Genomic DNA, 10,755 nt, shown 5'->3' with positions numbered 1-10,755 from the left:
GAGGCACCCTGGCGACCCTTTGGCTGTTGCATCCAGCTGCTTGGAAAAGTAGGTGACTGCCCTGTGATATGGGCCCAGGTCTTGTGCCAGTATTCCCAAAGCAATCCCCTGCTTCTCATGGGAAAACAGAAAGAATGGTTTACTGGAAGTCCCAGTGCTGGTGTTTCAGTGTGCGTTTTGGGTTCCAAAGTTCTGTGTGTTTTGTTATTGGTTTTACAATGGTTTATCCCTACATCCCCCATCCCCAAATCCCTTGTAGTCTTTCCCTGGTGATAGATCTTGTCTGCCATCACACCCTAAGCCTGAAAAGTTCTTGTAAGGCTTCAGGATGACTCAGCAAGGCATCAAGTTCCCCACTCCCCTTTCTGTCCATAGATGGCCCTGCCAATTGTCCCCTGTTCTTGGTCACTCCCCTCCATCCCCAGGACTGGTTCTGAGTATCTCCTTGCCCAGGAGACGCCCCTGGTACTTAATGGGCAACCTGAGCCCCTGAGCCTCACTCTTCACGGGGGTATCCAGGTTGAATAAACCGATCTGCTTCCCACATGAGAGTCCTCCTTCCACGCCGTTACCACGTTTGAGCCTGAGGTTCAGACCCACCAAACATCCAAGGTACAAGGCTGTACCCTTCACATGAGTGAAAGAGCCAGCTGGTAAAGCTGCACTGGACACCAGCATAGGCTGGAGCTGACATGAGGGCCTTCTTTAATTGGTCAAAGGCTCTTGTTGCTTCTTTTGTCCTCTGGAGATCCCTGTTTCCTTCCATAATCAGAACATACAGGGATTTAACCAATAGTCCATAAATATAAATCCACAGCCTGCACCACCCCATAGTTCCCAGAAAGGTTCTTAGTTCTTTAAATGTCTGGGGTTCTGGGGTCTGGCACATTGCTTCTTTGCTGTCTTGCCCCAGAGTCTTTTGTCCAGCACTAACTTTGTAACCCAGGTAGAAAACTGTTTGCGTCACTATCTGAGCTCTCTTCTGGGATACTTGATATCCTTGTAGACCCAAAAAGTTTAGGAGGCTTACCATCCAATCTACACATGTCTCTTGGGTTTGAGTAGCTCTCAGGAGGTCGTCTACATATTGTAACAACTTTCCTTCTCCTGATGGGGTTTCCCAGGATTCCAAATCTTTTGCAAGTTGTTCTCAAATATTGTGGGAACATTTTTGAATCCTTGGGGTAAAAACAACCATCTGAGCTCAGTTTTATGCCCACTCTTGGGGCTTTCCCATTCAAATGCAAAAATTTTCTGGCTGGCTTCATGGAGAGGAAGGCAAAAGAAAGTATCTTTCAAATTTAAAATAGTAAGCCAAATTAGTTCAGGTGTTAAATGGGATAGCAAGTTATAGCAGTTGATAACCACTGGGTGTAAGTTCTCAGTTATCTTATTAACAGCCCACAAATCCTGTACTACTTGGTATGACCCATCAGGCTGTTTTACAGGTAAATCAGGAGTATTAAAATCAGACTGACAGTCTTTTAATAGCCCTATCTGCAAAAAGTTTTCAAGTATAGGGCTAATACCTTCCCTGTGTTCCTTCTTTAAAGGATATTTATTGTTTAACTGGCTGTTTTCCTTCTTTAAGCTTAACTTGCACTGGGAGTGCATTCTTCGCTCTCCCTGGTATATTAGAAGCCCATACCCCAGGAAATACTTGATCCAATATTTTCCTGTTGATCTCTTCTTCACTTTTAACTTTGGCCTCACTGGCTATCAACATGGGGCTTAACAATTACACATATTTTTTATCCTTTACCTCCTAAAGAATCTATCCATTTTTAAATATTATCTTTGCCTCTAGTTGTTCGAATAAATCTCTACCCAAAAGTGCTGATAGGGCATTGGGCATGTATAAAAACTTGTGAATTCCCCATTATTTCCCAAGTTTATATTTCAGTGGTCTACAAAAATATGCTCTTCCAGAAAGGCCAGTTGCCCCCTTTACCATGATATAATCATCTGTTATTGGTATTAAAGCTTTATTTAACAATGAGTATACTGCCTCTGTGCCTACCAAAAATATAATTTCTTTTCCTCTGTTCTCTAGTTTAATTATAACCAGAGGGTCCCCTAGGTTAGATCCTCTGTTCCTCCTCAGTCTTATTTGACATGAGCAACCACCCCCTCCCCTTTTCAGTCTCCTCTTTTTTGATTGTCATGTTTTCTTCTTTCTGGGCACTGGTTCTTCCAGTTCTTCCAAATTTCTTACAAAAGGCACACTGGTCTTTCCCTAGTTGGGGTGGTTCTTACCTTGGTGGTCCTTGTCCACACCTTTCTTTGTCTTCTTCCCTTACTGCTGCTACCAATTTTGTTATCCCTTGTTTGCATCCTTCTTCCCAGTTGCTAAAAAATTTCCATATCTCTTCTAGCAAAGTCTCTAAATCCTGTGCCATCAGGCCCTGAATCTTCTGAAGTTTGTGTCTGATGTCCCTTGGAGATTGTCCTAGAAATAAACCCACCAGTTGTTGTGTCCCTTCCTCAGACTCAGGATCTAAGGTTGTATGTGACGCATTGCATCTTGCAAATGTTCTAAAAGTTCAGGTGTTTCAGAGGGACCTTGCTTAATTGCATATAGGGCTGACCAGTTTATAGTTTTAGGAATTGCCCTCTCCAACCCCTTCAGTATAAGGTCTTGATAATCTTCCTCTTCCCATATCACCATCATCATTAGGATCCTAATGTGGAACCTGAAAAGGAAAGAGATTTTTAACTCTCCTCTGTGTTATTCTACAAGCATCTTCTGCAAATCTCCCTGCTACCTTCAAAACTAATGCTTTTTCTGTCTCCATTAGGGCATTCAACAACAGCTGAAGATCTGACCAATCAGATCGATGTTGTTTAACCTTAAACTTTAATTTCTTTGCAACACCTATTGGGTCACTTCAGTAGCATTTAGCAATCTTTTCCTAAGCTTCTAGATCGATTGTAGAAAAGGGAATTTTAACTAAGATTGTTTTCCCTTCAGAACTTATTGCCTCCCTCAAGGTTGCTTGTATGATTTCCTTAGTTTGTTTTGGGGTCTGGGATGCTGCAGGACCCTTTGGAGAGGGCTCCTCCTCTTCACTGTCACTGCTGGGCAATGGTGGATATAGTTCATTGGTTTGGAGTGAAGTCAGGGTCCTGATAAGAGAGGGTTAGACTAGACAAACACAGATACGACCAGTATGGTTAATTCTAAGAAATCCTTTTATTACGTGCAGTGCAGCTACTTATATACTATTCTACATTGTTAATACATGTAACAACTTTTTCATTGGCACACAGTAGAGGAAAGAATGTTAACACACATTGTTTGGTTTACCCTTAAGGTGGCTTACACCTGCATGCTAACAATTCTATTCAGTGACCTTCAACACACTATTATCTTTCCCAAACATCTTGATACCTAATTCTAACTACACCACAACTAACTGAGAAATTTTTGCTGTGTCATGGGCCTTGGGCCCCAGCTAGGCCCCAGCTAGGCCTCAACCAGGCCTCAGTTAGGCCTCAGTTAGGGTAGTTCAAGAAGGTCTAAATACACATCATGCCCTCCTTTCCTGAGGAAGTCCGTAACAAATCCCCCTTTTTCTTTCTGAACTACCCAAACTGAGTCAATGGCACAACTAAATGCTTTTTTGCACACACTTTAACACACAAGGTAAAACAATTAGTATGATTATAATGACAATAAAAACAAAAATTCCAAAACTGGTCAAATCTTTGATCCAACCAGCAAATCCAAGTGAAATGATCCAGTTGTCAAATGGAGTATTAGTAACAATTTTTCCCATGTTGCTTCTCAGCTATTTAAGCTGTCCATAAATTGAACAAGAGTGATCTGACAAGTTCATGCAGCACATGCCTTCAAATTCCTCACACCCATGCCCTTAAGCAAGGAGCAGGAAGTCGATGGCAGCTCTGTTCTGAAGCACTGCATGGCGGGTAGCAGCAACATCTGCAGCAAGTTCACTCAACATGTCAGATATTATGTTAATTTGTTTTGATATCCAACAAGCTAAGGTTTGTAACTGGGTGAGAGCTTGCGATGTTCCAACACCTGGGGCAAAAATTGATGCTACTATTACAGTTGGGGGTCCCTACAACAATACTGATGATTTACAGTTGGAATCCAATCTAACGGCATTGCATTTTGATCGTCCTGGTGTTTGTGAAAATTTTGTAATTTGATGAATGGAAGGAGTGAACAGGGTTAATTTTCCAAAATAACATGGACCTCCTGCAGCTCCTTGGGGTACTGCAGACCACGCTCCATCTCCACAAATAAGAAAAACTCCAGGTGGCAATTTTCTTGCAACATTTTGTGATGGCGTTACAAGTTGTGTCCAATTGTTGCGGTACTCTGTATTGTTATAATACAATGGGGATTTAGGAAACAACCAAGTGTTGCCAACTTTGGATTGTTGTACATGACCAAATGTCAAGCAATAATTGCTTGGTACAGAACCAAGGAGATCAAATTCTTGTGACTCAGTACTTACTACTTTGAGATCTTGCGCAATTGCACAGCTTGTGCTCCTAAATAATTTCTCGGGATTTCATGGATTTCACACCAAGTTTCAGAATGTGTGCGAGTGGACTTAACAGGTTGGTGGCACCATGCGTTCCAAGCTTCCGTTAAATTAGAATATATTTAGCTTGAGTCCAGCTTTTGAACTCTGTCATCGAAAGCAATAGAACTCCAATTAAACAGGTGCAAAAAGGACTGGACGGTGTTGCTAAAGACAGACAGAATGAATCTTGTCCAGTTCGATTGGCCCATGTGACCCACATGTTTTCGCATTTTTCAATGTCAAGCACTCCAACCACACTTCCTGTTAAAACAATTTGAAAAACAAACAGTTCAATCCACAACATTTTGCTGGTACTTTTGGCCCTTAACTTCAATATTCTATTACAAACACTTATAATTTCTAACTTCTGTAACTTTAACTATACAAACTGCTAATTTCACACGCTTAATTTCAGTTAAGTTCAGGATCGTCAGAAGGTGTTCCAGGCAGATCGTTGTCGTCCGGGTTGTCTCCACTGTCTGATGTATTCTTTCCGAGGACACGCGCGGGTAAATCGACTCGGCACCCAGACAGGACCAGCGTCTGTGGACACACACATGTATCCTCGACCATTAAACAACACTTGACTCGGTCCTTGCCATTCACCCGTCCACATGTTTTTATGATAAAGTCCTGGAATTGCATGCGGCCTTTCCTCTTTTACTGCATGATGATGTATCACAACTGCAGGTTCTTCTCGACCTTCAGCCAAACATAAGTAATTTAAAGTGAACAATACTTTTGATAGTCTACTATCTACATCAATGTCAACGGTCTGTTTTTGTTTTGCAAGATAGTCTTTCAGGGTGCGGTTTGCTCTTTCTACAATAGCTTGACCTGTGGGAGAGTGAGGAATCCCTGTGGTATGTTTCACTCCCCATTTCTGCATAAATTTTGCGACTCGCTGACTGACATAGGCTGGATTGTTGTTGGTTTTGATTTCCACAGGCACACCCATACCGCAAAACAAACAGACAGATGTCTTTCTATGTGCAAAGCTTTTTCTCCTGGCTGTGCTGTTGCCCAAATGAATTTAGAATAAGTATCAATTGTGACATGGACATATTTCAATCCGCCAAACTCTGGAAAATGAGTCACATCCATTTGCCACAGTTCTAAAGCTTTCAGTCCCTTTGGGTTTGTGCCTAGCCCCAGTCTGTGCCCGTGCTGACTACACTGCGGGCAGGCACGCACAATTCCTTGTGCATCACTCAAAGGAATCTGAAATTGTCTGTGCAAGGCTTGTGCATTTTGATGGAATGTCTCATGGCTGTTGCGAGCCTTTTCAAACTTGTTTTGAGGGGGAACATGGACAACACAGCTGACTGCAGCATCAGCTCGTGCGTTGCCTTCTCTCAAACCTCTGTTGCACTCATGACTTCAGATATGCATAACACAGAAGACATGATGGTGTTGGTTCAACACACTTCTCATCTGTAAAAACAGTTCTCCAAGACGCTGATTCTGGGTTTGCCTGAGGAGTGCATCTTCAGTTCTCTGCAAAACTCCAACTACATACAAAGAATCTGACATTGAGTGGTTCTTTGTTCCAAGTTTGCAAAGCCCAACACACGGCTTTCAACTCAAGGGTTTGAAGTGTATCTCCTGCTCCACCCTTAATTACATGTTGCCGCCATTCCCCTTGTTGCTGCCAGACACATGCAGCCTTTTTTGTTTTTCGACCAGCATCTGTAAACACTGTCCTGCCTTCTAACGGTTTCAGTGAACACAAAGGCCTTTCCAACCATCAGTGACACGTGATCAGATGCCACATTGGACCTTTTGGCTCCTTATTGTGAACCACACCTGCAAAACCCAACAACACCTCTTGCAATGCAACTGAGTGTCTCAACAGCCGTTCCAAGTCCTCATCTTTCACAGGAATGCTGATGTCTGCTGGTTCTCTTCCATCTATTTCTACAATTCTGTCTCTGCTTTTTCTTACCAGTGTCGCAAAAGCGTCTGTTCTGCTCATGACACGACATTTTGGCTGCACACGCAAAAACACCCACTCAATGACAACTGCTGTAGAATCAAATTTTTGATCAGATCGGTTTTCCCCCTTTTTCTTTTGCCATTGAAACACAATGGCAAGTGGGCAAGCTTCAGCACTGGAAAGGAAGAGTGACAATGGAAGAAGTTCTACACGACGGGCACTCCATCCATTCTGAAGTTTCTCACTCACATGCATTAAAGCTTTTTGATGTTTGGGGGTACAAACCCGTGAACTGTTGGCATCACTGCCACGAAGCCATGGCAGGAATGGTAGCAAGTCATCATTGGTAATGCCTACAATTGTTCAAACCCATTGCAGGTCTCCAAAAAGTTTCTGAGCATCATGCAAAGTGGTGATGTTGTCATGCAAGGTAACTTTCTGAGGACGGATCTGCGCATCTGTGATCAGCCAAATGAAGTATTTCCAAGGGGCTGATTTCTGTATCTTTTCTGGTGCAACTGTCAACCCTTGATGCTCTAGTTGTGAAATCAGCCAGTTTATTTTTGTCTTTGGAAGTGGCCTCCTTGTGTCAATGAGAACGTCGTCCATGTAATGATAGATCATCGCGTCGGAGAAGTGTTGATGTATTGGTCGCAAGGCCCAGTCAACAAACAACTGACACATACATGGAGAATTTCTCATGCCTTGTAGTAAAACAACCCACTCATATCTTTTTGTTGGCGCAGCTCTATTAATTGATGGCACTGTAAAAGAAAAATGTTGAGTGTCCTGTAGGTGGAGTGGAATGGTAAAGAAACAGTCCTTTAAATCAATGACAACGATGCTCCACCCTTGCGGTATCAGGGTTGGTGCTGGCAGGCCGGGTTGCAAGGCACCCATGGCCTGCATCTATTCATTGATTTTTGGCAGGTCGGGCAACAGTCTCCATTTATCTGATTTTTTTTGGAATGACAAAAATTGGAGTGTTCCACGGACTGACAGATGGTCGAATGTATCCAGCATCAAGTTGTTCTTGAATCAGCTGTTCTGCAATTTTCAGCCTTGTTTCAGTCATGGGCCACTGCTCGACCCATACAGGGTTGTCAGTCAACCAAGTGATCTTTAGAATGGGTGGCTGCTCTGCAGTGGCCATTAGTAAAAAATGCTGATCTGAGGTTAAAACCAAACCAAGCTGCAACAACACATCTCTGCCCAACAGTCCTGGAAGCCTGACAGGCAAAGGCATGACGTACAGTTGTGCTGTAACAATTGGACTGTTTTTGAGACTAATGCAAATTGGATCTCCGCTGATTGCAGAAATTCTTATTCCACCAACTCTGACAATGTGGTTGGTCGGAGCCTGCGAAGGCCAATCAGGAGGCCAATACAACTGATTCTTTATAGAAACATCCTTTGTCTAGGAGTAGTTTTAGCTTAATTTGTTGAGAACCACACTGCAATTGCATGGTTCTGAATGGGTGATTTGTCAAGTCCAAAGTGAAGAAGACATCATGGCCAGTGGAGCCAAAGCCTCCATTCATTCTTTGTTTTTCATGTGACTCTCTTGGATGTCGGCAATGTGATAAGAAATTTTCAAGAGCTACAATGTGAGCCATTCTGCTGCCCTTTGGAATTGCCACAGGTGGTTGCAAGGCATAAGCTAAAATTTGAACTTGTCCGGTAAAATCTGCATCAATGAGTCCTGGGATTGCAATCACACCTCGTTTGCCCCTGGAGGATCTGCAAAGGAGCAAATCTCCAATGAGAGACGTGACACTGTACATTGGGCCACAGACATTGGTGGGAATCATTGTAACTTCCTTGTATTGTAGAGTGACTTCTGCAGTTGTTTCCACATCCACACCAAGACTCCTCCAAGTGGCAGGTTTGTTTCTAATTAAAAATCCATTGCTGGGATCTTCTGGGTCAGGGCATCGATTTGTGTCTTCACGTGGTGCTGCAACACACTGCGTTTGAAGTTTCCCGATCTTCAGCAAACATCAGTGGCATGATTGTCAAGGTTACATTTTTGGCATCACAAAGGCTTTCGACAAACTGTCTAACATGACTTGTGTCGCCACATCGGTAACAAGTTACATTAGTTGGTTTGTTGCGACGTGAAGACTTGTTCTTGGATTTACTATTTGTCAAAGCAGCAGCAATAACCTTATCTTGATGTTGGATGGCATCGTGCATGGTTGCCATGAATGCTGCATTCTGACTATTTTGTTCTGCTCAAGTTGCTCTCATTAACATTTCATCAACAGGGCTTCCTTGAGGAAGTTTGGCTAGAACGGTTCTGGTGTGTGAATTAGCATTTTCAAAAGCTAAAGAACGAAACAGATGATCTTGCACATTTGCTGTCAAATCTGTTGCATCCTTCAAAGCAGCTGCCAATCTGTATATGAATTGTCCATAAGGTTAAGTGGGTCCTTGTTTTATGGTAGAGTAAGGTGGTGATTTCTTTTTATCTGGGAAAAAGCAGTATGGCTCCGAGAGCTAACGATTGAGCCAATTGATGCATTTCAACAGGGTAGGTGAGCTGCACAGCAGATGAAGCATATGCTCCATGCACAGTTAACATGTCAGGCTGGATTGCATAAAATGGATCACCTACTTATCGATGCTTGTTGGCTTCTTCTGCAGCCAGGTGCTTCCATTCTCGCTCAAAAATGAGAAGCTGTGATGGTGTGAGAAGCAATGATGCGATGGTACAGTCAGCTGGGCAAAGGAGGTCAGCGGTGTAGATGTAATGAGTGATATTTTCGCTGCCTCTGATCTGACTCCATACATTGTGACGGTCTCTTTGGCTTTCTGTAACACTTTCCAGTCATAAGGTTCCCATCTTGCAGTGCCATTGGCAATTAAAACAGGACAGCAGAGGGCATTAGCTGCATCCCAATCTCCATCCATCACTGCTGCTTTGGCAATTGCAGCTCGGTGTTCGTCGACTGGATTTGTTGCAAAAGCTAGCATTGGCACTGAACAAACAGGTGGCATAGCTGGTGGAGATAGAAAGGGGCTATGATCCCTCTGGGCTCTAGGTTGAAGGCTTGCAGCTGTTTGTTGCTCTCTCATCTGTCATGATGGTGTGACAGTTGAGCAAGTTTGGAGATGACTTGATGCAAATTGGATGAATGCTGTTTGTGTGGTGGGGCAGTGACACACTGGGATTGTCTTTGTGATCGCTGTCTGCCACGAGCTGCAAAAGCAGTCACTTGACTGTCTGAAGCTTCTGAATCAGTGTCAGAGTCAGAGAGGAGAGGGCACCCTGTTGGTCTGGGGCTGTGTGACCGTGTTGGTGTTTCTGTTCTTGCAGCTGCTGTTGCTGTTGTTACCATGTGTGCTGTGGTTGCCATGTGTGCTGTGGTTGCCAGGCGCTGTGGAGCCCGCTTCTCCCCCACGGGGGAGGGTGAGTGCTCAGTATCGCTGTGCGCCGCCGCGCGCCGGTGGGTGACGCGCTCCCTTTGCTCTGGGTCACTCTGTGCCCGTGTGCACTGACAGAGGGTCAGCTCCGCCCGCGCCGCCACGTCACTCTGGTCTCTGCCTCACGTTCTGCCTCTGTGCTGCGTCACTTGGGACTGCCCATCTCCGCCCTCGGCTCCCCCTGAGTCCCCGCCTGTCTCCACGCCCACAGAGTCTGGAGGCTGAGCCATTTCCTGTTCTCTCTCACTCCATCTCAGCGGCTGAGGAGACAAGTCCTCTGCCTGAGTCACATGATCAAGAACATCCTGCGGGGTGGGGCTGACGGGTGCGCTCAGACCGCGAATCGGACGGTTGTAAATGCTGAAGAGTTTTGCAACTTTGGTGTGCTTTTGAGATAGGAGGGATGGGATTTCTGTTTTTGCCTGTCCTGCCCCTTCGAAAGCCTGGATCACTGCCGCAGCCGCTTTTTTCTCAGCAGAGGCAACTTGCAAGGTACAATGCACCTTTCGCCATACAACACCAAGCTCACAGGCACTCTTTCTGTCTTTCCCTCCGGAAATTGCCAAGTCCCAAAGCAGTTCTCCAACCTCCCTCCATTCTGTGATACTGAACATCAAGGATAGCTTATGTAACTTTCCTTTTTTCCTGGCCCATGGGACCAATTGCTCTAACTCACTTTCCTTCACTTTTTCTCCTCTCCTAGAGAGGATATTAAACAAAAGCCACACTGCTGCACTGAGATCAGCATCCATGCTTGCTCTGATCCTTCTTTCCCCACTGCGGCTCACCTTCCTCCATGGGGTGGCGCTGACGCTTTTCTTCAGGGTCAGACGA

This window comes from Zosterops lateralis (assembly GCF_965231275.1).
Source record: "Zosterops lateralis genome assembly, chromosome: 31".
In the NCBI taxonomy this organism is placed as follows: domain Eukaryota; kingdom Metazoa; phylum Chordata; class Aves; order Passeriformes; family Zosteropidae; genus Zosterops; species Zosterops lateralis.
Note: the sequence above shows the minus strand (reverse complement) of the source record.